General features: G+C 37.3%; 2 long non-coding RNA genes across 2 annotated transcripts; both read left to right on the top strand.

Moving 5' to 3' along the window:
- Positions 1–179: 179 nt before the first annotated feature.
- Positions 180–8,326, top strand: LOC149919020 (uncharacterized). The gene is made up of 4 exons (XR_016464321.1): positions 180–244; positions 4,413–4,494; positions 7,441–7,560; positions 8,276–8,326. It is a non-coding gene; the product is annotated as an uncharacterized LOC149919020 (long non-coding RNA).
- A 7,543-nt stretch (positions 8,327–15,869) lies between these two features.
- LOC149919019 (uncharacterized) lies at positions 15,870–22,457 on the top strand. Its single transcript, XR_016464722.1, has 3 exons — positions 15,870–15,968; positions 17,346–17,425; positions 22,322–22,457. It is a non-coding gene; the product is annotated as an uncharacterized LOC149919019 (long non-coding RNA).
- The last annotated feature ends 4,496 nt before the right edge of the window (positions 22,458–26,953 follow it).

Genomic DNA, 26,953 nt, shown 5'->3' with positions numbered 1-26,953 from the left:
TGACTTGAAAGATTCACTGAATGTCACAGATCCAGGCCTTTTGATTACATGTGCCAGTTCAGAAATCAGTGTTGAAGTTTATCTGACTTCAGTGCAATTAGCTCTTTGGTTCCACCTCAGTGGAGTTACTCTGTTTCCACAGACTTGTTTCCATTAACCATCTTGCCTGGATCTCCATTTTCAGCATCATTTCACTAATCTGTGCCAGAAAGACAGGAATCTTGGGTGTGAGTCATATCCACAGGTGGGTATTAATAATCCTGTCCCCACTATAAAGAAGCCCTTGGCATGAATATACAAGTTGGATTTGAATATGCTTCTGCAATTATTTGGAGTAAAGTACTTGCATTATTTGCATTATTTGGACTGCAGGACTTGCGGGGGTATTATGTAGAGGGAGACAGCTGTGCCTGGGCAGCAACAATTTCAGCTACTCTGGAATTTGTCCCCATTTGCCTGGCTCCTCAGAGGTTCTGGCCCCATGCAGTCCCCAGGGCAGCTGGTGGAAATCGCAGCTGCTCGGCACCTTTGCAGGCCAGGCAGCTTGTGTCTGGGACTAATCAGAAATGCTTCAACCGTGAAAAGGTTTGTGACTTTGAGAATATTTTACATATCCCTGTTAAGAAACATCAAAATAACTCTAATCCCTTTGCAAACGTTAAGTCTTAACACAATCTTTTACTTGGCATGGTATCTGTGGGCAGACATACCCATACGTTAACAGGGCTAATGAGCAGAACAGTCAATAAAATAAAATAAAATAGAATAAAATAAAATAAAATGAAAGCCGCCTGCTCCCAACAGTGCAGTCTTATCACAGTTGGGCTATATTTTGCTTCTGCAGAATTCAAAGTTTTGTTTTAAATTCTGCACATCACAGCCATACTAAATATCCCCTTAGACAAGACACAAAGCTGCTGAGTAAGACCCCTGCAAATCAGGGACGCTTTTTCATAAGACCAACATGCATAATTTATATCTGCATACAATTAGCCTGTTTACATTTATACATCTTCTGTTTCCTTTTATGTGAAATATTCCACAGGATGCTTGGTAATGCATTCAAAGTAACCTGTTTTGGTTTTGATTTTTCTTTTTAAAGGCTGCAGGACTAAACAATTTATAAAACCTCACACCTAATAAATACTTTATATGAATACAAAAGAGTTTTCTTACTAGGTAGCAATGGTTTTACATTAAAATAGTCCTTTTTCCCAGTTTGGAGTTATCTTAGCAAGTCTATAAATCCTTGACACATTTTGAAAACATGCTCAAATTGTGTTTTGTGTGAATGCTTTCAGTGTCAGAGTCACAATCGTCTGTGAAGATACACAGAGAAAAGTCCTCTCATTACCCTGATCTGAAAGGTGGCTCCTTTCTTTAAAGCTTTGGGCTTGCTTCACAAGGCATAGCAAGGATTTCTTTAACCCTTTTGTGCCTGGCCATCTTGTGGAGTCTCTAGGCCCAAATGAGGTAGAGAGGATATGGTAAAGAAGAGGTTTGGTTTGATCATCAGAAATGGATTTAGCTCTCAGGAAATGCTGGTGGGAGCTACGCCAACATAGGGCCCCTATTGCATAGCTGTTGAGAAGACGGTGAGGCACTGGAACAGGCTGCCTGGGGAGGTGATGGAGTCACTGTCACAGAATCACAGAATTGCCAGGGTTGGAAGGGACCTCAAGGATCATGAATCTCCAACCCCCCTGCCACATGCAGGGCCACCACCATTCCACCTAATGCTAGACCAGACTGCCCAGGGCCCCATCCAATCTGGCTTTGAACACCTCCAGGGACGGGGCATCCACAACCTCCCTGGGCAGCCTGTTCCAGTACCTCACCACTCTCTCCGTAAAGAATTTCCCCCTGACATCCAACCTATATCTCCCTTCCCTCAGCTTAAAACCATTTCCCCTTGTCCTGCTGTCACTCACCCTTTCAAAGAGTTGATTCCCCTCCTCTTTGTAGGCTCCCTTTAGGTACTGAAAGGCTGCAATGAGGTCACCCCGCAGCCTTCTTTTCTCCAGGCTGAACAAGCCCAGCTCCCTCAGCCTGTCCTCATAGGGGAGGTGCTCCAGTCCCCTGATCATCTTTGTGGCCCTCCTCTGGACCCTCTCCAACAGCTCCCTGTCTTTCTTGTACTGGGGGCTCCAGACCTGGACGCAGTATTCCAGATGGGGCCTCACAAGAGCAGAGTAGAGGGGAACAATCACCTCTCTGTCCCTGCTGGCCACCCCTCTTCTGATGGAGCCCAGGATCCCATTTGCCTTCCGAGCCGCAAGGGCACACTGCTGGCTCATGTTAAGTTTTTCGTCTACCAAGACCCCCAGGTCCTTCTCCACAGGGCTGCTCTCAAGGACTGCTCCTTCCAGTCTGTAGGGATGCCTGGGATTCCTCCGGCCCAAGTGCAAAACTCTGCACTTTGCAGTGTTGAACCTCATCAGGTTCACCCGGGCCCACCTTTCTAGCCTCTCGAGGTCCCTCTGAATGGCATCCCGTCCTTCAACTGTGTCAACCACACCACTCAGCTTGGTGTCGTCAGCAAACTTGCTGAGGGTGCACTCAACACCCTCAACACTCAACACTGTCCCTGGAGGTGTTTTAAGAAATGTGTGGATGTGACACTGAGGGACGTGGTTAGTGGATGTGGTGGGGATGGGTTAGTGGTTGGACTAGATAATAGTAGTGATCTTTCCAACCTTAAAGATTCTATGATTCTAAGAGAAGGCTCACACTGGGTTTGCTTTCAGCAGGCCATAGAGAGCAGGCAGAGGTGGGAGAGGATGTTTGGGGAAATGAAAACTGGTCTGAAAAGGAATGGGCATGGAGAAGAAAACCTCAGATAAGGACAAGTGTCTGAAAGGGAATGAGCAGGGACAGAGGCTGGGACAGATGTAACAGAGACAAAGATTTTGAAGTGAAGACTTTCTGGTTGAGCAGAAAAAACGTCCTCTTGTTCCCTCGGTAGAAAAGACAGAGTGTCTTTTATATGGATAATGTTTAATAGTGGAGACATACAAATTAAATCCTTCTGCAAACAACTCATTACTAGCTCTGCATTCTCACGCAATGGAGGAAGTTGCTGCTATTATTAAAACATCCACAGAGGTATAGCTGAGATGCTCTTTTCCCAAGCATATCATGCTCATAGCACTGGTGATCTTGATTTCCAGTGCCACCCTGGCACATGACACTCTGCAACACCCATCATAAAATGGTGAGTGAGGTGAGCAGTGCTGTAACTACCAGCAGCTGCACTTCAGATCTGAGCATCCCGGAGACAGAGGGGCAGTGCCTCCCTTAGCACAGCCTGGTACTTTGTCCTGGAGCATATGTTCTTTGAGGCAGATTTCTTTTTCTTATTCTGCACCCAGCATTGCTGCATCCCCCTTCTATTTATCCTTTGGCACCACAGTAGATATTTCTACCCAACAGTCAATGTGCAAATGGTGAGAATGGTGAAGAATCTGAGATTGGGTGAGATAGTTCAAGTAGGGGGAAATTACTGGTATTACTTTGCACTCTCTCAGCACTGACTCTCGAAAGAGCTGTTATTGTAACATAAGGCACAGCTGGAACATAAGCCATTGATCCTTATGAGTTTTTTCTTAAATCAATACTTTTTTATAGGGAACTTAGGATGCAATAAAGAGGTACATCATAACTGTTATGTGCCACAGGATACAAGGGTTCATTTTGGATGCCCTGAGTCCTGCTGGTTTTGAAAGGGGATTGCAGTGCCACTGTAGGCAGAATATGATACATTTGGAAGCTGGGTTTTTCAGTCTGTGATGCTGATGGCAAGAACTGGGACCTATTAGATGGCTCCCCAAGACATAATCCTTGAATCTGGCTGTGTCTGCAGTTCTTGGCCTCTCTTGTTCCATAGTCTCCAGGAAAATATTCCTGTGTCACATTTTTACCCATCAGCTTTGAGGCTTAGACTACCCTGCTGAGATGGGTCAACTAAATATGGATCAGGACGAATCCAAATCCTGTAAATTCTTTCATAGCCTTTAGCACTGAAAACATGTGGAGAAGGAACATTCAGGAAATCATTTGAAACAAGTTGCCTGGCATAATAAGAAAATTAAAACATCATTCCTAGCAATGTATTTTTTGTAAATGAGATCTGTCAGAAGCTGAGGAGCAATTCAGAGCTGCCTCATGGAGTAATAAGGACAGAGTATTAGATAGAAATTAGGGTCTGTACAACCAGGTAAGTTATCCTGTGCTGCTCAGAAGTAAAAGGTGCTTTTGCATTCTGTTTGAGACTGGAAAGCACCAAGTAGCTTTCATTATAACAGGAAAACTTGTCTGTCAGATACCAAAATAGACCAAGTTATGTGTATATGTTTACAATTCTTTCTCCCTCTCTCTCTCTCTCTTTTTTTTTTTTTTTTTTCACTGAATAGAGATTTACTCTTGAAATAAATGAAAGAAAAATGTGACAGAAAAAGACAAACAGAGGAAAAATGCGACAGAAAAAAACCCTGAGTAAGTCAATCTTGGCCTAATTGAGTAAGTCAATCTTGGTCTAATTGCATCACATGCCATTATTTTGTAAACCCTCATTTTAATTTCACTTTCGCTTTTCTTGATGTGTTCGTATCCCTTGTCACTATCTTGTGCCGTTTGTTTTAACATGAAATTAATAACAGTCATTTAATGTTGCTGAAACTGACCTGTTTGCCCTCTATTGCTGAAAGAGCCAGGTCAGTTGTTGAGTATTGCTATCCTGCCATTTATTGTTTTCTGCAAGGCAATGACCAGCAGACAGGATCCTGACTCAAGGAGCCCACAGCTTCAGCTAAATACCAACAGCATATAGCAAACAGCTGGAGAAAGGCAGTGAGGGGCAAACAAATTAGAGAGGTCAAAACTTAATGCAGAATGTGATAGTCACAGACTAGTTTATTAAGATTAACAGGTTATCCTTTGACACCTTAAGAAATGCAAAGCAGGAGGGGATGTCTACAGGTCTAAATCTTTCCATTTTGGCACATTTCTTTTTACCATCTAGGGGTAGGGCTATGACAACCTCTGTTTGCTTCCTCTGACTTTCTGAATCCCTCCCCAGTTTGGTTCTGAATACCTGGCAGCAGGAATCATGCTCTCTCTCTCCTCTCTTTCCACCTCTGCCCTGGTTCCTCTGTCAGCCCCATGCTTAGAAGGGTCAGCCTGGATGGATCCTACTGTGGATAGAGATCCCTGCACCTGGAAACAGGCTGAGAACTGCAGCTCTCACTCCACTGGTGAAGAAATAGTTATCAGCTGTCCTGTTACAATGCTTATAATGAAAATGATAAACAAAAATAAACGAACAAAAGCACACCTTGTTGACAGAGTTTTTGAGTAGGTCCCTGTTTGTTAACGGATGACTTTTAGGTAGTGGTGTTCATCCACTCATTTTTGTTGTTATCTTTCTAGCTCTTCCTGCTTTAGTTCAGAGGCACTGTGAGAGGGAGACAAAGCAACCAAAACAAGGAAGAATGGTGGTTGACTCGTTATATCAGAAGGAGGGCAACACTAACATATTTCTGAGTCACTGAACCGTGCTGTGAATATGCTGGCAGTTTCATACTGAAAGAAAGAGTGCATACAAAGCATATGCATTGCCACATACGTATATACATACGCTTATATACAGAACTTATACACACATACGTAGTGCACACGCTTATGTAAACTAATATTGTAGTAAAACCTGGTGAAAAAAAGGTATATTTTTAGACAATTCTGGATAAAGGAATTGCTCCTTTGATCTGCTGTATTGGCTGTAGGAAGAAGATGAGATGGAAACGTAGGCAGAGTTACAAGGTGGGCAGAGTGTGAGAGAGTTCAGGATAATACCTCTTAGTGCAAAAGTGTTTTGGCAGAGCACATAGGTGCAAAAATATGAAAATAAAAAGAAAAGCAGTTCAATTTCTTCCATTTTGAGCTTTTATTTTACTGAAGAGGTGACAAGTTCTTAAAATATTGAAGAGGAAAGTTTATGGATTGTTTGAGCTGTGAAAAACTGATTTTAGTTCACACAAGCATTCCTGATTTTCTCACTTTCTGTTGATATGTTATGCATGGAGTTATCATTCCATGATGTTTCACAATTTTTCTTAGACCCTCTAAAGGTTTTGGGATCAGTTGCCTACAAAGTTCTGTTGCAAATACTGATCAGACCTACAAGATTCAGTGTTGGATAAAGTACGCCTGAATGTTTTTCATTTTAAAGTTCATTGAGAAGCTTAGGGAAATTACAAGTTGTTTGCTATCAAACATACAAAAACTGGACTAAGAGACCATGTTAGAAATGAAGATGCTTCTCACATCTATCCGGCGCGTTGTGGAGCACCAGGTGGAAATATTAGGATAACCACACCTGCTGAGTAATTTGAGAATAAAGGATTTGCTATCCTGTCAACGGATAAAGATCTGCTGTTCTTTGAACAAATCATGCCCCAACACTGAACAATGAACAGTAAGGCAATTGCAGTAAGAAAACTGGAAATCCTTTAAGGTATGTAGGAAGATTGCTATTGAGTAAGCTATGTGAATGGCAATCAGCAGTAAGTGTGTAAAATATAGGATTACACACAGCAAAAAGAGAGATCCTAGGAAAGAACATATATATGCTGGAGAAACAAGAGCAACAAAAAATCAGCCTAAAAAAATGGTCACTGAGTGAAAAATGGTCAAATGATTTTTGTTTTCCAGTCTTAATAAATGACTCTGACAATTCTTGCTTTTTCTTCATTCATAAAATAGTTGGAGAGCTGAGCATGAACATCTAAGTCTTAATACAATCATTTGGATTTTTTCATTGTTCTTGTTGTGATACATGGTCTGTCAGAGAAGATTTAAAGCACCAATAAGCAACGAAATATTTCTGAGAGAGGAAGGGGATATGAGGCACAGTTTTCTCCTAGCTTGGAATTTGTTGAAGTAGCCAAAGTTAGCTTACTCACTTAGCTGAGGGAGGAGCACACTGTATATACATAGTGTATATATGCAATTTCATAGTGTGCTCCACTTTGATCTAATTTAAAATGCTTCCTGAAATGCCTATCTGCAGCAATACACCAGTATAGAGAAAATAAAAATGAATGCCTGGGAGATGGCCAGAAGGATAGAGATGATGTAAACATGACATGCTGGCCACGGGGAGGCTGAGAGACCCATTCTCCAGATTTATGTCCAAACAAGTGTCTAGGTATGCATCTGCTGCTCCCTCTGAGCTGCCTCCTGGGGTGGTGGAGAAGTAGAGACAGAATTATTGACTTCTCAGTCGGAGATCAAAGAATCTACTGACATCGTGGTGTATGATGCTTCTCAAGTGACTTCTGAAAGTAACAAGATTTAGTCTTGTTAATGCTGTAAGGTGCACACAGATGGGATATGAAGGTCTTGATTTACAGCCAGACTGTGAAATGCTGTCTTGGTTCATAGGTTACGTGGAACCTGGATGGGAAGATGATTTGAAAATGAGGCTGAAATAAGTCTATGATAACAGTACTGAGAGAGTGAGTTTAGTGAGTAGGACTGAGCCACTTCATACTCTGCCAGCTGGTGAGTTAGGCGGCTTACATTCAAGTCTTACTGTTATTATAATATTACTAGTTTTGATTATAACATTAAAAAACTTGGTATTGGTATGCAATTTAGTTTTAATAAATGTCCTTTACTCTCCAGATACTGTTCTATTAATTGATTTCCCCTGTAGGTATTTGTTGATACTTATCTGTATAGATGAGGACTAAGTGAAGGAGGCTTGAATTTTTTGACACATGTGAGAGATGGCAAGTGCTTGGGGACACATCCATTACTACAATATCAATACATTCATGCCAAACAGCGTGATTGGGCAATGTAGAAATCATGAGAGGAAATAAGTAGATAGAATAGCTAGTGATAGCTGTGATTAAGAAACGTCTTTCTTAAGAAAACTGGGATTTAGAATGTAAATTGGTAATGTATTGGTAAACAGAAATCTAGGCATTTTGTTATGTGCCCAGTTCAAAATTGTTTTCTAGTTCTTCTGGATAGTGGCATAGTTTTCAAAATATCCTTGAGTCCGGTGAAAAAAACCTGTTTTTTGAGTACGAGATCACCTTACGTAGATGTACATTTTGCAGAGGCACAAAAGCGATTATAATCTGTGGCAATTGTGTGTTGGGAGAATATTATGTGTATGCTTTGTGGGTCCTCCAGTAACTAGTGACCCTAACTAGCACTCATTAATCACTGTTTTCCCAGTCATTTCTGCATCTCTTCACCTTTTTAGGTGTGCCCCGTGATCAGGAATTAAGGAAAACAGATGGATGTGGAGTTATCCTAGGGAAAAAAAACAACTACCTCATTTTGCAATTTTATTTGATGCTCTTCATCTTAATACACTTCTTCAGCATTCCAATAAAGAATGGTAGACTTGTTGACTGTTTCATTCAGACACAATTTTGATTTCCTTCAATAAGCTTGAAATGTGACCATAAGGATAAAAGACATGATAAAGACCTCTGGATTTTGGCTCCATCACAGATACAGTCCTAGTAGAGCTGGAACTCATCTCTAGCAATGCCTCTACTTCATGTTACTCATTTGTAGATGGGGATAACACATATTTTAATGGATACTCTGAGATCTAGTTCAACACTATCTTCAAACCCAGTGGGGTTTTCTAATGACCAGCAGCTGAAAGTGATGCCTATGTTTTTTCCTGTTGAACTTTGATATGAATTCAACTGATAGCATTAAGATACTGAACAAATGACCACTTACATCACTGGAAGTTCTGATACAAAAGAACTACTCAAGTTATCATGGGAATTTTGTTGGACTGATCCTTTAGACACTCAGTGCTTTGATTATTCTACTCACCTTAAAAAAAAAAAAGCCAGACTTTACTAAGGGGGAAAATCCCACTTTCATTACAGCCTCATGAGTGGCTCCTCCTGAATTGTAATGATGATGGAATTTCCTACTGAAAAATATTTCATCAGGAAAATGTATGATTGAACCGTAGCTGAATTCAATATTTTCATTAGAAAGTAAGTGTCAATATAGAGAGAATCAGTGAACAGAGACTGTATGCAGTTAAATGCAGTTTTATGTTTTGCTTTTTTTTTTTTTTTTTGCCTTAATTTATTTGTGTTTTCTTATTTATCAACGATTATAGGTTTGTTTGCTATAGTCTGGCAGAATTAATTCCCTGTGATAGGTAAGCTGATCCACATAAACCTCTGTAGCACACTGTAGAAGTCTTTATTTTAATAATCTTTAATTACTCAGGGTAATGAATTTACAATTCTTGATTCTAAAATAAAATACTTCAGAAATAAATGCGTGCATTTTGAATCAGTACAACATATATAAGGGTCCTCATTTTAACTGTGTATCAAAGCAAGAATATAAATTCAGTGAGTGTGATCTTCAGTTGAGACATCTGTTTACTAACTGATTAATTATATATTTAAAATACATAATTATTGAAGGAAAAATCTGACTGCAAGTTAAATAACTGGTTATCTACCACCACGATTAAAGGAATTTTCCAATTGTTTGAGAAATGTATTTTTCTCCCAATTTCATTTTAAAGATCAAATAGAGTATACCCTCCATTTGTTTGTCAAGATCAGAAAGCTAAGAAGAATTTCAAAGAGAGGGGCTATTTGCTACCTTGCTGTTTTGCTGTCTGTAACCACAATATTTTCAACATTGTAATGCTAGACAGGAAGCACAAGATTACCAGTTATCTTCTCTGATTTCACTGTTTCCTGTTTCATGTCTTATCTGTCCTAAAATATCTGTAGATAAATGGTGCTTCCAAGTTAAACACAGATGTGGTGCAGTATAATTCTGGCAGGTGCTATTGTGTTTGTGCTATAAGAGGTGTTACCCAATCTTGTCTGTCTTTATGGCTACAAAGGGACTGATTCTGCTTTCCCTCAAACATGCACAGTGATTTAAAAAAAAAACAAATGAATCTTCACCAGCAAGTTTTTTTCTAGAGGTAGACCAGTGCCACAGCAGGGAGGCTGTTATCCAGTCCTTCCTGGATTCTCACAAATACCTGCCCCCTGTTCTCTGGGAATTATGCTTTCCTTTGCAATTTTTGAATGTGCATTACAGCAGTTTGTGGAGATGCTGATACAAAAAGGATAAAAGTTAAGAGCATTCTAACAAGGATTATACAGAAAATAAGTACAGGAAGAGAAATAGTCGTATAAGGTGGAGATTAAAAGATTGAGTGTTGCAAGAGAGGGTGTAAAGATGCATGCAAATAGGAGAATCTAACAGGAAAGAATAAGGTAGCAGGCCATGATTGAAAATGGCTAATACAAAAGAACAAGGCAGGCAAAAAAGGGCTAAGACAGTACTTATTGAAATTTCATTCATCAGAGGAACAAGAGAAACAGGCACCTAATTTTTGTGAGCATCCTAAAATTCAACAGGCATAAAATCATACAGTTAAATTAGAGCATACCAACACTCTAAGTCATGCATACATACATACAAACAAGATGTTTAAAAAATAAATGTAATCTTATTTTAAACAGCTTATGGTCCCCTCCAGAACCAATTTAGCCATTTTGTCTGTAGTACCCTGGCATGGTTCCTGTGAAAATGGGAGCAATTTGAGATTCAGCAAGTTTGTTAGCAATTTAACTGGAAAACAACAACAATAAAAGCAAACAACAACAGAACATGGCTATATTCAAATATTCTTAAAAGGTTTTAGTCAAACTCACAAATCACAGACCTTGGGCATGACTAAAATGGTTCTACCTAACCCCCTCTACTCTGCTGAAGGATTACAGCACATATCCATTGTTTACAACCTCTCTTAACATTTAAATCCTGCTGATTAAAGATAGGATTTTGAGATATGAGTTACAGGTCAGATCTTTGTGAGAAGAATAATGATAAAAGCAGCCACTGTCATCAAATTATTCTGACTAGATAGTTACATTTACAGTTGTATGTTGGATAATGCCCAGGAGCCAGAAATCTAAAATCTTTTTTACTGACTTGATGGTAATTTTTTTTTTCAAGTGAGATAAGTCTGTTGCGCCTATACAAAAGTTTCTCAGGAACCAGAGACAATACTGAAAATATCAGATGCTTGAAAAATCATGAATATTAGAAAATCTAGAACACATTAATTAAAAAGGCCACTTCTAATTAAAAAAGAACAAATCTACATTTTTCGTATTCTTTTTCATAGACAAATATGTTTAAGCATTTTCCGTAACTCTCTTTTTTTTATCTAATCATAGTTTTTCCTACAGAATATTGAGATCTGCCACAAAATATCTATCACATTTAGACAATCAATCACATTCAGGTAAGATGAATTTACATCAAGGTAAAATGGCTTTATGGCAACAACTATTACAGACCTTTAGCACAAAGCCAGACTTAATTTCTCAAAAGAGGTAGCCGTAACCTTGTTTACCAATAGATTCAATGGGATTTGATAGAGATTAATGATGCATTTGTATGCAGTGGATCACTTTTCAGAAAAGATGACTCATGATTTTGTAATTTCAAAGCCCAGCAAAGCCCTCTCATAGCAACTTACAGCTTAACTTTTTAATTTTGTGTTTTTTCACATCTGATCCTTAAGCAGTCAGGAGGACAAGCAGAGACATATCAATCTGATAGACTTTTGACAAAAGAGCTACATTACTTAGTGCTTCCATACTAATGGTTTGTTGATAAAAATGAGTACTGATTTTCACAATTTCAATTATTGGTGCAAAAGTAAAAATAAATACATTTTCTATATCTTACAAATATTTTTCTTGGACTGAGATCTTTCCGTTCAGCATTTCTTTTCCTGAAAACTACTAAAATAGCCTTGGCAACTTGATATGTCCATATTGGTATTATCAAAATGTTCTCACAGATTTCACGTTTCTTGACATTCCCAACCGAGGAAAATATGTCGAAGAGCTCACTTTTGAAGGCTTCTGTTTCAAGGTACTTTTGGATCTGAGAGATGGGAATCTCAGGAGCAGAGGCAATCAAGTACGTGCTCAAGGCAGCTCAGAGAGTTTTATTTGGCGCACACACACACGCACACACCACATAGGCATACACTTGCCCTAGTAAGCAGCAGGCAGAAACTCTCTAAGCAAGTGCAATAGTATTTAATGACTCTTGAGAGACAGACGAAACGTCTAGCGGGTGGGGGAGAAACGTGCCGGCAGTGGATTCAACAGGTAGTTTCAGCAGGGCATCCCCTACTTCTATGTGCACTTTTCCTCTCTAATCCACCACAGCCTCCCTCCTGCTTTTACTCTCTTCCAGGGTCTGCAGAATTTTTTCCACTTGCATGCTGTACCTGCATGGCCAGTGCATGATACAGAGCCCAAGTGGAACATCTGCCTGCAAATGAGCTCAGCCGCATGCAAAACAAGATGAACTGGCAAGGTCAACTCCCTGCAAAACAAGACAAATAACTGTAGCCACAAAAAGCACTTCTCTTAATGCTGTCATGCAGCCCATGGTTCTTGTTCCGTAACCATCTAGTTAAGTTCTCTCCCAGAATCCTTTTTTCCAACTCAGTATCATTTTTTGTTCCGAACCTCTAGGCCCCTGGCACAGCTTCATAAACCCAGACTCAAGAGCTATGAATAAACCAGTCTTACATATCTTAAAATGGCATAAATTTTATACTTCCCATTCATTCAGAAATACTGCTGAATATAAAATATTTCCAATGTTTTTGTTTTCAGCCATTAGAAAATTTTGTTTTGAGATCACAGGATGGTAGGTCAGTCATACAAATACAGGTAAGATATTGCGTGCCTTAGCGTACAGATGAGCGCCCAGAATGTTACAGAACCAGAGCTAGTTGACTCTGACTGGAAGATGAAAACTAATAGCAAAACAGAGAAGGCATCCCATGTGAGAAATTGAAGTCAGATGGCCTATCTCTTCGTGCTGAAGAAAGACATTATTTGCAACATAAACCAATTACTCGTGCTTGTGGTACATTCTTGACTGTTTACTAATTATAAAGGTAATTTAATACCACACATACGAACTTTTATAGCCTTAAATTTTATGCCTTCAGAGTAAAATATTTTTTACAATATTGTGATTAAAATATTCTGAGAGCATAATTTTTATTTTTTTTTTTTATAATATTAAGGTGAATTCCACTGTCAGTCTTGTCAATTTCTATCATGTCAACCATCAGAAAGATAAATGGAATAAAAAATGGAAACAAAGATGTAGGGTTTTGAGCAGGAGACAAATCCGGATGAATATATAGTGAGAGATAGAAAGGATGACATAAAAGGGTGAACAGAGAACTGACAATACACTATGGAGCAGAGGAGGAGAAAAAAAGCAGTGTTGTAATTAAAAGGGAAGCTAGTTCTACCAAACAGTGAAAATATCCATTAAGCCACTCCTCTTATATGAACTAAAGTACTTAAAAAATAGTTTAGAGCACATCAGTATAGTTTTGTTTGACCTGAATTTGTAGCTTCCTTCCCATCCAAAATTCAAGAGACAAGTGTCCCCTAATCACACGCTATTCAAAGGCTGTGTCTAGAATGCATTAATACATTACTGGTGTTTCTACCATCCTTGTTTTTAACATACAGGGGACCACCTCAATCATATATAATCACACAATTTTTTTGCTTTTCTCCACCTAAATACATCTCCCAATTATGATTACATCTTCTCCCAGCTTGTCTTACAAGATGTGTATACAATGAACTAAGCTTTTAGTTAAGTTCCACTGTGTTGCAAACAGAACCATAATATAAAACACTAACTTTAGTTTATATTAAAATATTACATGGCAGCATGCGCGAGTTAAATTTTATTACGAATCAAGATTTGTAATGTTGTAGCAGATCACTTGTTCCATTGCATGGACACGAGATGCCTGTTGCCCTGATACCCAAGGGCCTGTGAAAACCTGCTGCCTCCAGTGAGCACCTGTTACTTCTGTACCTCAAACATGTTTTCAAATATTTTGATTTCTTGGATGGTATGCTAAAAGAAAGATTTCATGGGGTCTGCTTCCCTTCCCTTCCCTTCCCTTCCCTTCCCTTCCCTTCCCTTCCCTTCCCTTCCCTTCCCTTCCCTTCCCTTCCCTTCCCTTCCCTTCCCTTCCCTTCCCTTCCCTTCCCTTCCCTTCCCTTCCCTTCCCTTCCCTTCCCTTCCCTTCCCTTCCCTTCCCTTCCCTTCCCTTCCCTTCCCTTCCCTTCCCTTCCCTTCCCTTCCCTTCCCTTCCCTTCCCTTCCCTTCCCTTCCCTTCCCTTCCCTTCCCTTCCCTTCCCTTCCCTTCCCTTCCCTTCCCTTCCCCTCCCCTCCCCTCCCCTCCCCTCCCCTCCCCTCCCCTCCCCTCCCCTCCCCGATGCAATGAAGGTCTTGAAGGAAAATGAGGGCAGGAAGAGAGGTGAAAAACAGGAATGTTTTTCAAACACAATGATTTACCACAGATCACTTTTTGCCTTCCACATGGGAATAAATAATATTTCCATTGTTAAATGGACATTAGACAGTGATTCGAGATTCTTCTTTTTTTTTTAAGTTAGATTGTAATTTCAATTAACCTCATGTTTTTTAACTGTTATATGAATTTTCCCCTGGTGATTGGCAGCTGGGCATTCAAAGGAATAATACCACTTACGAATCCTCTGGGGACAGATTTCAGTAATTTGCACTGCACTGATGTGAGCTGTGTTCACAGCAAAACTTGTAGCTGAAGGAGTCAGTATCTGACCTTAAGTTAATGATAAATACACATTTTTTGCAAGAAGGTCATAAAGCACCTCAGGGTAGCAAACAGACATTCATGGTGTCTGATCATCATGTTCTAGCATCTCAAAGCATTAAATGTGTCATCTTTTTACCAAAAATGTTTTCCAATGATCTGTATTTTAAATTGTCTGTAAGATAAAATTCACAAGGATAGACAGATAAAATCGTTGCTTAGAATATTGTGACATCAAATGACAAAATCCAAGATGCTGAAAATGTGATGGGTCAGAGGCCATGCTTTTCTTCACAGTAGCTCAAGAAGAAGGCAAAGACTCACTTCTGCCATTGAAATTCCTGGCTTTTGTCATTTTTGGCAAAATTTTAATAAGCATTCAGCAATACAAAAGGAGTGTGTGAAAATACAGCATTACTATGCATATAATTTATATAACAGAAAACATGCACAACCCACACCTGAATTTTATTTGTTTGAATTTTGTTGTTTGAACTAGAATCTGTATTTAGCTTAATATGAAGAGAAGATGAGGGAAATGTGTTAATTCCTGAAATCACTGCCCTTCCAAAGAGTGACAAGGTAGAATTTTCTAGAATACCTGAAATTTTAGTCCATTGGTATGATTATAGCGTTGCAATTTAAAATGGAATTTCCTAGTTAAGAATGTATCTCAGGTTCCTAAGCCCCAGGCCATTGAAACCTGAGTGAATTGTGAAGGTGAAAATGTTCAGTCTCCTGAGCAAAGGAGACATCCACATTAATTTGCAAGAGGCTAAGTGGCATCAGCTGTGGGATGCAAGCCTACAAAGTGTTGCTTAGAGAGCTGTACTGCAGAAGGTATGCAGCATAGAGCGAAGGAGTGCATAAACAAATTAGAGAATTACAGTTAAAAAGACCCAGCACTACTAAGTTGATAGAAGCACAATGCTTCAGGAAGAAAGATGACATGCCCTGTATAGTATTAAATCGTGATGACTGTATTAAAGAAAGAACTTGATTGGTTTGTATTCTGCAGCAGCCAGAATTTACATCAGACCATACATTAGGGAAACCTGTGAAGTAAGCTTTACACGTGTTTATCCAAAACTCTGATTTTACAGTTACAGGTACAAGTATATGTATTTGCAATCTATGAGAATCTACATCCTACTCTTTCCCTGAGATTCACTGAGGAGTGAGCACCAAATCTGAAAAACAAACACCCTCTGTCTAAGCAGTCAAAATTCTCCAGGTAATACTACAGTGGCATTGATTAGGTACATCAGTTCTGTACAAAGAAAAAAAAGAGGCTCAAACTGACCTTTAAGTTTTTTGTCCTCTAATGATTCTCTAAAAGCGTAGAGACTTTGAATTTCATTATAGTGTCATGTGAAAGCAGCCACATTTTTGCCTATGTTTTTATTTTGTCGTTTGTTTGTTTGTTCTTCATTTCAGGTGAGTGAAATGGAGGCAAAAGATAATCAGGAAATATTTATGGAAGAATGCCTGAAATTGTGAAAACACTGCATTTGCAAGAGAACTTCAGAGCCTTGAAATAATGCCAGATTACATTAATCTTATATTTTGTTTCAAAATAAGGTTGATAATTTTAAAGATAAAATTTGAAAGTAGAAATTGCAATCTGATACTTTAAGTTATTAAATGTAAAGTGTAAAATCATGTTTCTTTAAAAGGTGTTCAGAAGTGAAATTTGTATAGTGTCAAAAAGGTAAATGGATGGTGATGTTATTAATGTTATTTTCTACATATGGACTCAGCTCTAAAGGAGCTTGTACATGGGAGAAGTCAGTATTCTGAAAGTGACCTAGAGCTAAGATTTACTTTTGACTTTAAGAATGATTCTGAACATCTGTGAGGATTTAGCTCTAGCTTTAAGGAGTTTTACACTCCAGCTCTAAACTGAAGTGCTTCTTCCATTCCTAATGTTTTACAGTATTTGCTGTATTCTTATTACAGTTTCATTGATTGCATACCAATAGCAAGTGTGGTAGAAAATATGTCCTTCCTTACAGTGACAGCAAATAGTAACAGAAACCCTTAAAATGCAGTATAAGTTTTGATGCACCGTGGAACAATACCTGCTGTTCTCATCACAAATATCTGATACTGTATTAACAAAAAGCTATACTGATATAATTTAATATGTTGTGTATATTACCAAAGCAGACAGCCTAGGACAGCTTTTATTCACAAATAGTTTTCAACAAATATACTTTTTTTTTTTTTATACCCTTTCAACAATAGAGTAGAAATGACATTATTTTTACAGGTACAAACACCATGGCAGGATCCATAGTACTTGATTAGAGTCCTCAATATTATCCTCAGTACACTCTGTTAGCCTTTTCACTGGAGGAAGTGCTGAACACAAGAAGGTCTGCTGGGTTTGTAACTTCAGACTGCCACACTTGATTTTTTTGTTTAAAAGTTCAGGTTTTTAGGCTATGATTTCATGCACTTTAAATGGAAGCTAATAATCATAATATCATTATTTTCTTGCTAATGGTTTCAAGAAAATATACAGTCATTTTTCTCCTCTTATTGGGTGAACATTAAGTCCACTGCACATTGTAGGATGCCAGATGTTGTATGTTCCCTTTTTTTACAGTTTGCTCTCATCACTTCTCTCTGACCTGGTAGATCTGTGTGGAAGAGAAAGTAATGGATTTGGTGGAAGCTACATGTTGAGTAAGTATCTTCAAGGAATGATTTTCTGCCTGATGATTTTGGAACCTCACAATATTAGCTTTAAATGGTACTATTCTGTCCTGCAGAGTAGCATCTGTAGAGTTAGTAAAAAGAGAAAAGAATGAGTACTAGTCAAGTGATTTGCCTTGATTTTGATTAATTCTTGAGCAGACTTCAGACAAAACATATAAAAAGACTTGTTGCTGCGATACATCTGCTTCTGCTGTGCTGTTGACTATGTTCCTGGTACCAACATGACTACATAGCTAAATAAATCTCAACAAGATTTAGTGAAAAACAAAACCAGTACAGACATATGTCCAGAGGTCTGTTTAATTGAGCTTTCACTATTTAGTTTTCAGAAGCATGTCATCTTTTAAAACAGAAGAAACAACAGAGAAAAAAAAATAGAGTGATAAAGTGTGGTGATTTCATAAAATGTGAGAAAATAGATTGGTGACCTTAGCGGTGACAGATATGACCCTGGAAATGAGTTGAGAAGGGAAAGGCAGTAATGCTAATGGCAAAAATTGTAATGACATGAAGTTATTGTTGGCAACTACTCTGGGAGCAGAAAAAGTGTTGGAGCAAGAATAAAATGTGGAGAGGGTGGTATTGTGGCAAAGCAGCCCTTGATCCTGATGATGTGTGCCAAAGCTGGACAATGCCATTAGCTTCATCCAAGGTTTTTCTTCCACTTTGATGGTGGAAATTTTTCCTCTATAGTATGATGAAATCCAGGAGTCTCTAAGAATGCTTGGATGTTGCTGCTGTCAGTGTATTTTTCATAAATTACTGCATGTGTTTTAGATGGCTTTTCTAACAAAACTGCGTTTCAGTTTTGACTAAAACCATTTAACCTATTTTATTACCCAATTAAGTTTTGTTAATGGAGCAGAAACGGTGTAGAAGTCTTCCCGCTCCCTGGGCAATACTGACATGATGGTTTGACACGGTTTTAGTCTGTCGTGTGCACTTGAAACCAACATCAGATTCCTTACATTTTATTTTACCTTTTCTTTTACCAAAGTTTGACATGAATATGTCTAACCATGTTGTAAAATAGTAGGCCCATCAACACTTGAAAAGCTTTGATCAAATGCTTCTATTCATACAAATACCTCTCTTTTTTGTGCTGTGTTTTGAGGAAATTGAAAGGCGGCTAGGATAGTAGGAGAGGCTGTTCCAAAATGGAGGAGTAGATGCTTTATATAATAATTTTGGGCTGTGAAGCACAGCATTATAATTTTCCTCTGGGTGAATTTCCCTCTAGCGATAAGGAACTAGAGTCATAAGCTTTGTGATTCACAAACTATACCCAGAATCTTGTATAAAAATAGCTTAATTAGAAGGGCTGTCTGACAGATATGCTAGACAATAGTATCTCCAGAAGAACTTGTCAGGAATTTTGTGACAAATGGCTTTTCATCATAGAAAATGATTCATCAAACCTAAAACTTTCAGCAGAAACTTTCTCTTTTATCCTACCTTTCAGAGAAAGATTTTGCAGGCTTAGAAATAGGAATAATGACAAAAGTCAGGAAGCTAGTCAACAGTGCCATAGACAAGGAGCTCAGCATAATGCTTTTCCTGATTCAGGCAGGAGGCTCAATCTTGACCTTCTGCATGTTCCTCGTATGCCCTGACTATTAGGTACTGACTTTCCTCAGGAGGAGTCTCTCTCTGCTGCAGGGGTGGTGGCCATTTTTATGCCAATTAACCTGCAAAGCAACAGAAACCTGAGCCTTGGTCTTCCATGCTCCTGGTGACTTCTACATTGCAATATACAGCAGTATCACCTTGTGATGGCACACCGGCTGCCAACCTGCTTTACAGGGAGAAGCTCCAGAAAGAGAGGCAGATAAATAAGAACTTGTGCATTTGTCTGCACCCAGAGCAGGAACTCCTATGACCAAGATGAACCCAACAGCTTCCATTTCATAGTTCAGGTAATAAATAAACTTGGAACTTGTACCACAAAGGAAATATTTATTCCTGAAAGCTGTTTTATTCCCTTGGATGATACTGCTCTCAGAGTAAGAAATATGTGTTTGAGTGCTCCTAAAACAGCTCAGTTCTTTAGTGAGCATCAATGTTGGGCAGCTTGCGTAAAGCATTTTAATTTAGGCGTTGCCTGCATTCAATTCACACAGCTCTCTTTTCATTAAAAAAACCTTTCTTTGTTTTGTTTCTTCTTTTAGCTCCTGAAAAACCTATTTTCTCTCATAATGTACTGATAACACTTCTCTCTTTGGAAAATCTTTTTCCTTTTGTCCAGATCACTGCTGCTTCTTTCTCTTCTGAAAGGGTCTCATAACTTCAGCAAAAAAAAAAAAAAAAAGACTTTAAAAAGTCTTTTCAAATACAGTTGAGGCCTTTCTTGAAGGTCAAATATACTTGACTAAAACTATGCCTAACTAGGCACTGTGTCGTGAGCTAGATCTTTTTCTACTTCTTCTTTTATAAGCTTTTCTCCATGTTAGGCCCACAAAACACAATAAGTAGTAAACCATACAACTAAAGAATACATCAGACTGTCTAAAAATAGGCTGTAACACTGCACAATTTTGCCAAGGAGTGCAAGCAGCAAAACCTATGTTTAATGAGAAATAGTGTGTTATAGAAACTAGTGCAACTTCACCTCCCTGGAAGTGTTTCGTATGGTTTGAGTCCAATTATTATCTGTAAGAAGTCATCCTACTAAGAATTTTATGTTCTGCTGAGGGAAATAAAAGGTAATGTCAAGAGAAAGCAGTCAGGACTCTATCAGTTCCCCCCAAATACTTGAGAACAATGTATTTGTATTTCTTTATATTAGCCTATCCTTGTATGTAATGCATATCAATGAAGATAAGACAGTTGTTTAAGAAAAAAAGAGAGAAAAATTTTAACATAATCTCTTAAATTCAGAAGCTGAGATCTAGAAAAACTATCACATAGCACAAAGCTCTCAATAAAAATCAAGAATGACAATGCAGCCTCCAAATCACCATTTTTTTTTTCCACTGCAGGTTTCTGTCCTGATAGAAGAGCACCCAGAGTTCAAAACCAGCATATAGAATAGTCAATTTGTCCCTTTTGAATGTATGACATCTTTCCTAAGTTAATATTCCTAAAAGAATATGACTTATTATCTCTTTCATTTGCACTTCCACATTTGCAAAATACAACACTTTATTATTTATTGTTAAGAATACACAAAGCAGTCTCTCCAAGACTATACTTGGTCTACAGTAGTAACTTTTGCTTAAGAAAAACAAGTGCTGTTTGGAATTTGTTCAGCATCTCCACAGATGTTTATATAGCTGTCAGAAGAAGATTCATAGAGAGGCCATTAAAATTTAATATTTCAAAAGTGAACTCTATTGTATGCTTAGCAGGTATTTTTAGATTCCAAAACAATTTTTATTGTTTCTCTAAGATTAAATAATATATATTCTATGGGAAAATTTTTTCTTTTGCTTATCACTGAGTGAATTCACAAGAACTCCTTTCAGCTGAAGCATCACTTCAGCATAAATTCAGGCAGGATTAGGTTCTGTATGTCTTTTAGTTCACTGTGTTTCTGCATGTATAGTACTGTATTTCACAATTTGTCTAGAGTTAGTTAATAAAGTATATGGGTGGGTTTTTTTCCCATTTTGGGCAATTTGGTTTCTCTTTCTTCTGCAGATATTTCACAGAATACTCTCTAAGCACATATTTACTCATCTCTGTAATATTTCTAGAGGTGATGTTGTCTTCTTAATGTTAGTTAATAAAGTATTTCTCAGTTATTGCAATACTTTATATAGAGCAAGAAGGTATTTCACACCTCCATGTTTGGGTAGAAGTATTCTTCCTTTCAATGGCAATATTTAATTATTTTGAAATTTAAAGTTCCAAAATTGATTTTTCAGCCTATGTTTCATACAAAAATTTCTTAATCTTAATATTGATTTTACTGTATAATTACATCTAAATATCTTGTATTTCCCAATTTTCTTTAGTATTAGCTTTGGGTATAAAAGGAGGTCTTGCTCTTTGATGTCTTTGGACTTTCTAAATCTCCTTTCCCAGCAACATTAATACGGTCTTAAATTGGTTTAAAAGTTAAACGACAGTCAAAAACAAACAAACAAACAAACAAAAAACAGACAAAACAACCCACCAAAAAATAAAATTCAATCCACCCAATCCACTCATCACACTGGTCTAGCATTAAATGCGGAGGTTGGTAGCCCTGCATGTGTCAGGGGGGTTGGAGATTCATGATCCTTGAGGTCCCTTCCAACCCTGGCCATTCTGTGATTCTGTGATCCTGTGATCAACTACTCTCATCAACAGATCTATGAGTTGGCATTTTATTCCTCTCTCATCCTCCTACATTCCAGTTTTCAACTCTTGCTCACAGTTTTCTGTTTCTTAACTTATTCTCATCATCCTTATCCTTTGCTTCCTTTTACACAAGTTTCTTTTTTTTTTCCCATGGCACTTTACCCAATTACTCTGTTCTGTGCTTCTAGCCTGTGTATTCTAGCCTGCTTTTCTGCTCTATTTCCCCATTTCCTTCCATTGCTACATTTTAAAGAATGTAGAAACAAAAGTTTTTGTTTTTTTTTTTATTTTTCATTTTTTACTAGCTGTTTACTACATTTTTACTAGCTATTTCATATATGCCTGCAAATACTTTACAAGTGTAGGAGTCATATTCTTAGAAAGTATTCAAACTATAGCTGTATTTGGAGCAATGGGGAAAAAATATATCTTTTAGGGGAAAACATTAAGTATTATTTCAGGAGGTAAACATTAAGGAAACAAAGAGAGTTTTGCAGATATTTCTGTAAGCATTGGGAACCCAGCTTATAATTTTCTGCCCTGAAAAATGTATTTTTCTCCTATTCTCAATTTTTGCAGATGGTGAAGTACAGGAAGGAAAAAGGAAAGGACAACAAGGAGGGAAAAGGATGTATGGGCCACAGAAGAAGGTGCAACTTGTGGCTTTAGTTTAAGGAGAAGATACTTTTCTGGTTCTTTATGATATTCAATGCAACTAATCCAACAGTATGGTATAGAAAATGTAATAAAAACTGAATTATTTTGCACATAAGTAAAAATTTCCAAAATGTTAGAAACAGCTTCTATTTCTTAAATGTTGCTTTTCTTAAGTTTTTCTTCTCAGTTGTGACATGCTGTAGTGAATTTCTTTTCTGTTGTGAATATAGAGGAAAGGGCATGACAGAATAAGAAGGAAAACTAGAGCTTGTAAATGATAGATGTGGGACTACAGTTAAATTGTCCTTGAATTATCAAATGATTTTGTCCAATTCTATACTGGGCTTTAACATGTTAAGGAATGCTCAATTTTCTCCTTACAGCTGTATTTCTTTTGACAGTTCACAGTTATTCATGTAGGCATTCCTGAGTTTCATTTTGAAGATTTCTGTGAGTCTGAAGCAAGGACTAGATGCAATTGATGGGCACTTATGTGATTTTGTTCAATATGTTGCACTCAACTTACTGTGAGGGTGCATTTCCTACATCTGATGGTACATCATTTATAAGTTGGAGGCCACAGAGGATGGATGCTGAACTTTCATTGATCACATAAGTTTTGAATACACCTATGGGAATATTAAATTTTATGAATTTAATATATATATTTGAGTTCTTATTTTGTGAAGACAAAATCATCTGTTTAAATTGTTCCAGATCACTGCATGCTAATCATAGAATTTACATGTAGCTTATTCATGTATTTCTGCTACATCGGAGTATCTGCTAATATTGTGCAAGAATTGTTTTAAAGTACTTTCCTAGTGTTCAGAAGTAGCTCAGAAATTTTTCAGTGCACAGGATGGGTAAAAAAGAAAACAGAATAGTTTGACTATGATTGCCAGTGCATTTTTAAAAGTATGTAATTGGAAGTAACGAAATAACTTATTTGCTTACCTCTGATCACAATAAGAATAAATGATTTTGTCTGTAAGTTATCAGATAGCAGAAAAGGATTATGTGCCAGCTGGCTTTAATATGTTAAGTTAGGAAAAGACACAAAGTAGTGTCACTATAATTGAGACTATGTACATTGGAGAATTAAACTTTTGTGGAATATGTTTGGCTAAATAATGTAGGTATCAGCAAATGTATTTCTTAAATGGCACTGTGTAGTGAAAATTTAAGTGAATTAATCAAATTAGGTATGATGTAGAGTTTAGGAATTACTACAGTTATGATGCTATGCATAGGAAAAAGTATCAGAGAGAAAAGTTATTTGATCACCTATAGCATTCCCACAGCAGAAGATTCCATATTATATAAGAAAATTAGAATATGGGATTCCATTGAGTGAAAATTGCTTTACATACTGCAAGACGAAATTCCAGACAGGCCGGTAGGAAGAGCTATTGACCTGCATAGGAAACTCTTTGAATATAGATAGAGGTCAAACTTAAACAGAAGATTTACTTGGCCAGTCTGTTTCTGAAGAGTTTACACAGAAGGGGCTAAAGACAAAAGTCTGCAGATATTTATTCTGATCTTACAGGTCAAAATATACACACATGCATGCATACAAACATAGATACCTATACCCAATAGCAGGTCCTGTATAGCTGAAATCCAGAAAACAAAAACGTATGTATCTCTGAAAATGGTTGTGGCTGTCTTCTGTTCAACAGTATTTGTGAAAAAGTATTCAATTATCTTTTTACAGAAAAGGTGGGTTTTAGAAAGAAGAATTTTCATTTACTAATTCTGTCTTCATAATGGAGCATATTCATCATAACTGTAATTAACTGAAGTCATTCAAGATTATTTATGCCCCTATTAATTTGACTGGAAAGAGGATCCTGTGAAGAATTTGAGGACATTTTGCAGTGACCTGAAACAGGACTTGTGCTTTTTTTCAGGTCAAATGTTCACCAGTTTCACTGTCTCTTTCTGCAGTACATTACTCTGTTTTATATAGCAGAACTGTTACTCACTGGTTGTTGCTCAGCAAATAAGTATTTTAAGTTGCATCTTTATTGTACCTGAAAGCATGCAACTGTCTCAAAATGAAACGTAGTGCACTGAAATGAAGAGTCCACACTCTGGGATGGAATCTGTTGGAGCTTCCTAGGAAATGCCATGTGATCCTGCTGAAATAAAGTCCTTCTTGATCTAATTCAAGAGTTAAAAATAAACATACAAAACAAATAATGGAGATTTGTAACAATTATTTGTATCATCCTATAAATAGAATGAAATAAGAGAAATGAAAATAGGTCTTGAAGGCACACTTCTGCCAACTTCAGAAAAAAAATCCAGCGTTTTCCTGAGTTGTTTCTCATTTATTAATGTTACTTCATTGCTAATATAGAAAAAATCTTAGGAGGAAACTAGATCTCTGTTTAAGCATTGGGTCAAGATTTATGACCAGAGCAACAAAGGTTCAAAAAACTTAATATTTTCCTGTTAATTTGATTATTTTCCTGTTTAACATTAAAAAAGCTGACTTGTAATTTGTATGAATGAGACTTAAAAAAAATTAACACCAACAGACTGTAGTGAAGGTGACATAGAAACACTGTTCTTTAGCACACTGAAACTTGACTATCAGTCTGACTCAAAGAAAATGTTCACACCTATGTCAGCATTCCTTTTGTTACAATTTTTATATTAGTTTGCATCCTATTGTAAATCTAGTTAAAACTTTACAAATGCTGAAGAAAGCAAGATCAGCATTCTGTATGGCTCACAGTCTTCACTGGGATGTGAACAAGTGAAACTGATATAAGACAGGAAGGTTTGAAAGTCAAAGAGTAGACAGATGCTGTGCAAACTACATTTTTTTCTGGATAATACAAAAGCCAATGCATTTAACAAATGATGAGAATGGACTTGTTTCAAAAAGGGAGGCAGAATGACTTTTCATCTGAAAAGCAAAACTAAACCTAAAGCAAAATAAATAAAAAGGCACTGTTCTCTTTAAAAAAAAGGCATATTATATCATAAATGAAAGTACCTGAAAGCTGATAAAGATCAACAAGAATTTAGGACATACAAAAAGCATGCAAAATCTGAGAAGAAGGATTTATCTTACATCTATCTATTACAGTTACAAGACAGATGTTGTGAAACACTCAGTTCTAGTAGGGGCAAAGTTGGTGGGGGAACAGTATATTTTGTCCTCTTATGATATGGGCAAAAAATGAAATGACCCCTTGAACACTTAAGTCAGGAATGAAATACAAGCTTAAAACAAGAGCTTTCAGTAACAAATGAGTGGTTTGTGTTTAAAACATTAATCCCTGAAAAGGCTTGTTGGCTCCAGCTTGCTTTTGAAGTAGTTGAAATCATGCTAAACCTTGACACGGTTCATCGTAGAACAGGTACTGCTGTGCTGCTTTTATAAATAAAATGAAAGCAACAAAATACTTTTCATTATGAACTGGCAGACCTTCTTTTCCTTACGCTTTCTTCTTTGGTTTAGGATTATTTTATTTTGAATCATTTTCCTTATTTTAAGAAAGAGGAAATGCATTAGACTTCATGGCCAAAAAAGATTTTATTTCCTTGTAAAATAATAAAGTTGGGAGACCTTTTTAAAATGGCTCGTGTTACTTTTGTGGCTGTTTCTGTAAATATTCCAAATATTCTACCCTGACTACGGTTGTCTGTCAGATGCTCTCATTCCATTGAGGTTACTAGGCTTTCAGGTTCCTGCTCAGACTCTGTAGAGAATTAGAAAAATGTTACATACATTGTTTCATTGCTGTACTCCTAATGTGCAATGCAGAACATCACTTACAATTTAAGGGTCCATAAAACAGAAAGCTTATTTAACTCCTTTGCTTCAGTGGGTACTGAACTTGCAGCACTCTGTGATATTGCATTTTATAGTACTTCACACTAAAATATGGAAAACCTCAATATATACCCTGAGACATTAGAACAGTTTTTTTCATGAGGTACTAGATGTTAGGTAGCAATGTTAAGGTGTTGTCTCAGTAATTGCAAGACCATGTCAAATGTTGAAAGTAAATGTAGAACAAAATCTACTTTTATTTATTTATTTTTTTTACAAGCAAACAATCAAAATGTTCACAGTACTGTTGAATTAAAATCCTGCATTGTTGCTGTAATTGCTACATCACATTTTGCCAAAAATGCCAAGAAGTCATCTTTTCAAATATGGGCACCTTAATAGGACACCCAAATTGCACATTTGGTTACTACTTACATGGACACTTAGATGTGTAAATGTCCACTCCATGGATTTAAGTACTAATTTGAGCATTCCTGTCTCAGATTTAAACCTACTATTAAAACATCCATATTAGACCCATAGTGCATATCTGTATTATTGATGCTTAAAAAGAGCAAGAACATATGAGCCAACTATGTATTTTATATAATATCGAGTAGCTAAATGCATTTCTACTGTGTAGACATTGAATATGATAAAACAACAATGCTGAAGTTCCCTGTAAATGTACAGAAAATACACTTTCAACGTTGGATATAGACAGCATGAAATCTCTGCACTTTTGAATAAATGTAAGA

Source organism: Phasianus colchicus, chromosome 2, assembly GCF_987193195.1.
Source record: "Phasianus colchicus chromosome 2, bPhaCol1.hap1.1, whole genome shotgun sequence".
In the NCBI taxonomy this organism is placed as follows: Eukaryota; Metazoa; Chordata; class Aves; order Galliformes; family Phasianidae; genus Phasianus; species Phasianus colchicus.
Note: the sequence above shows the minus strand (reverse complement) of the source record. Positions and strands in the feature narration are given on the sequence as shown.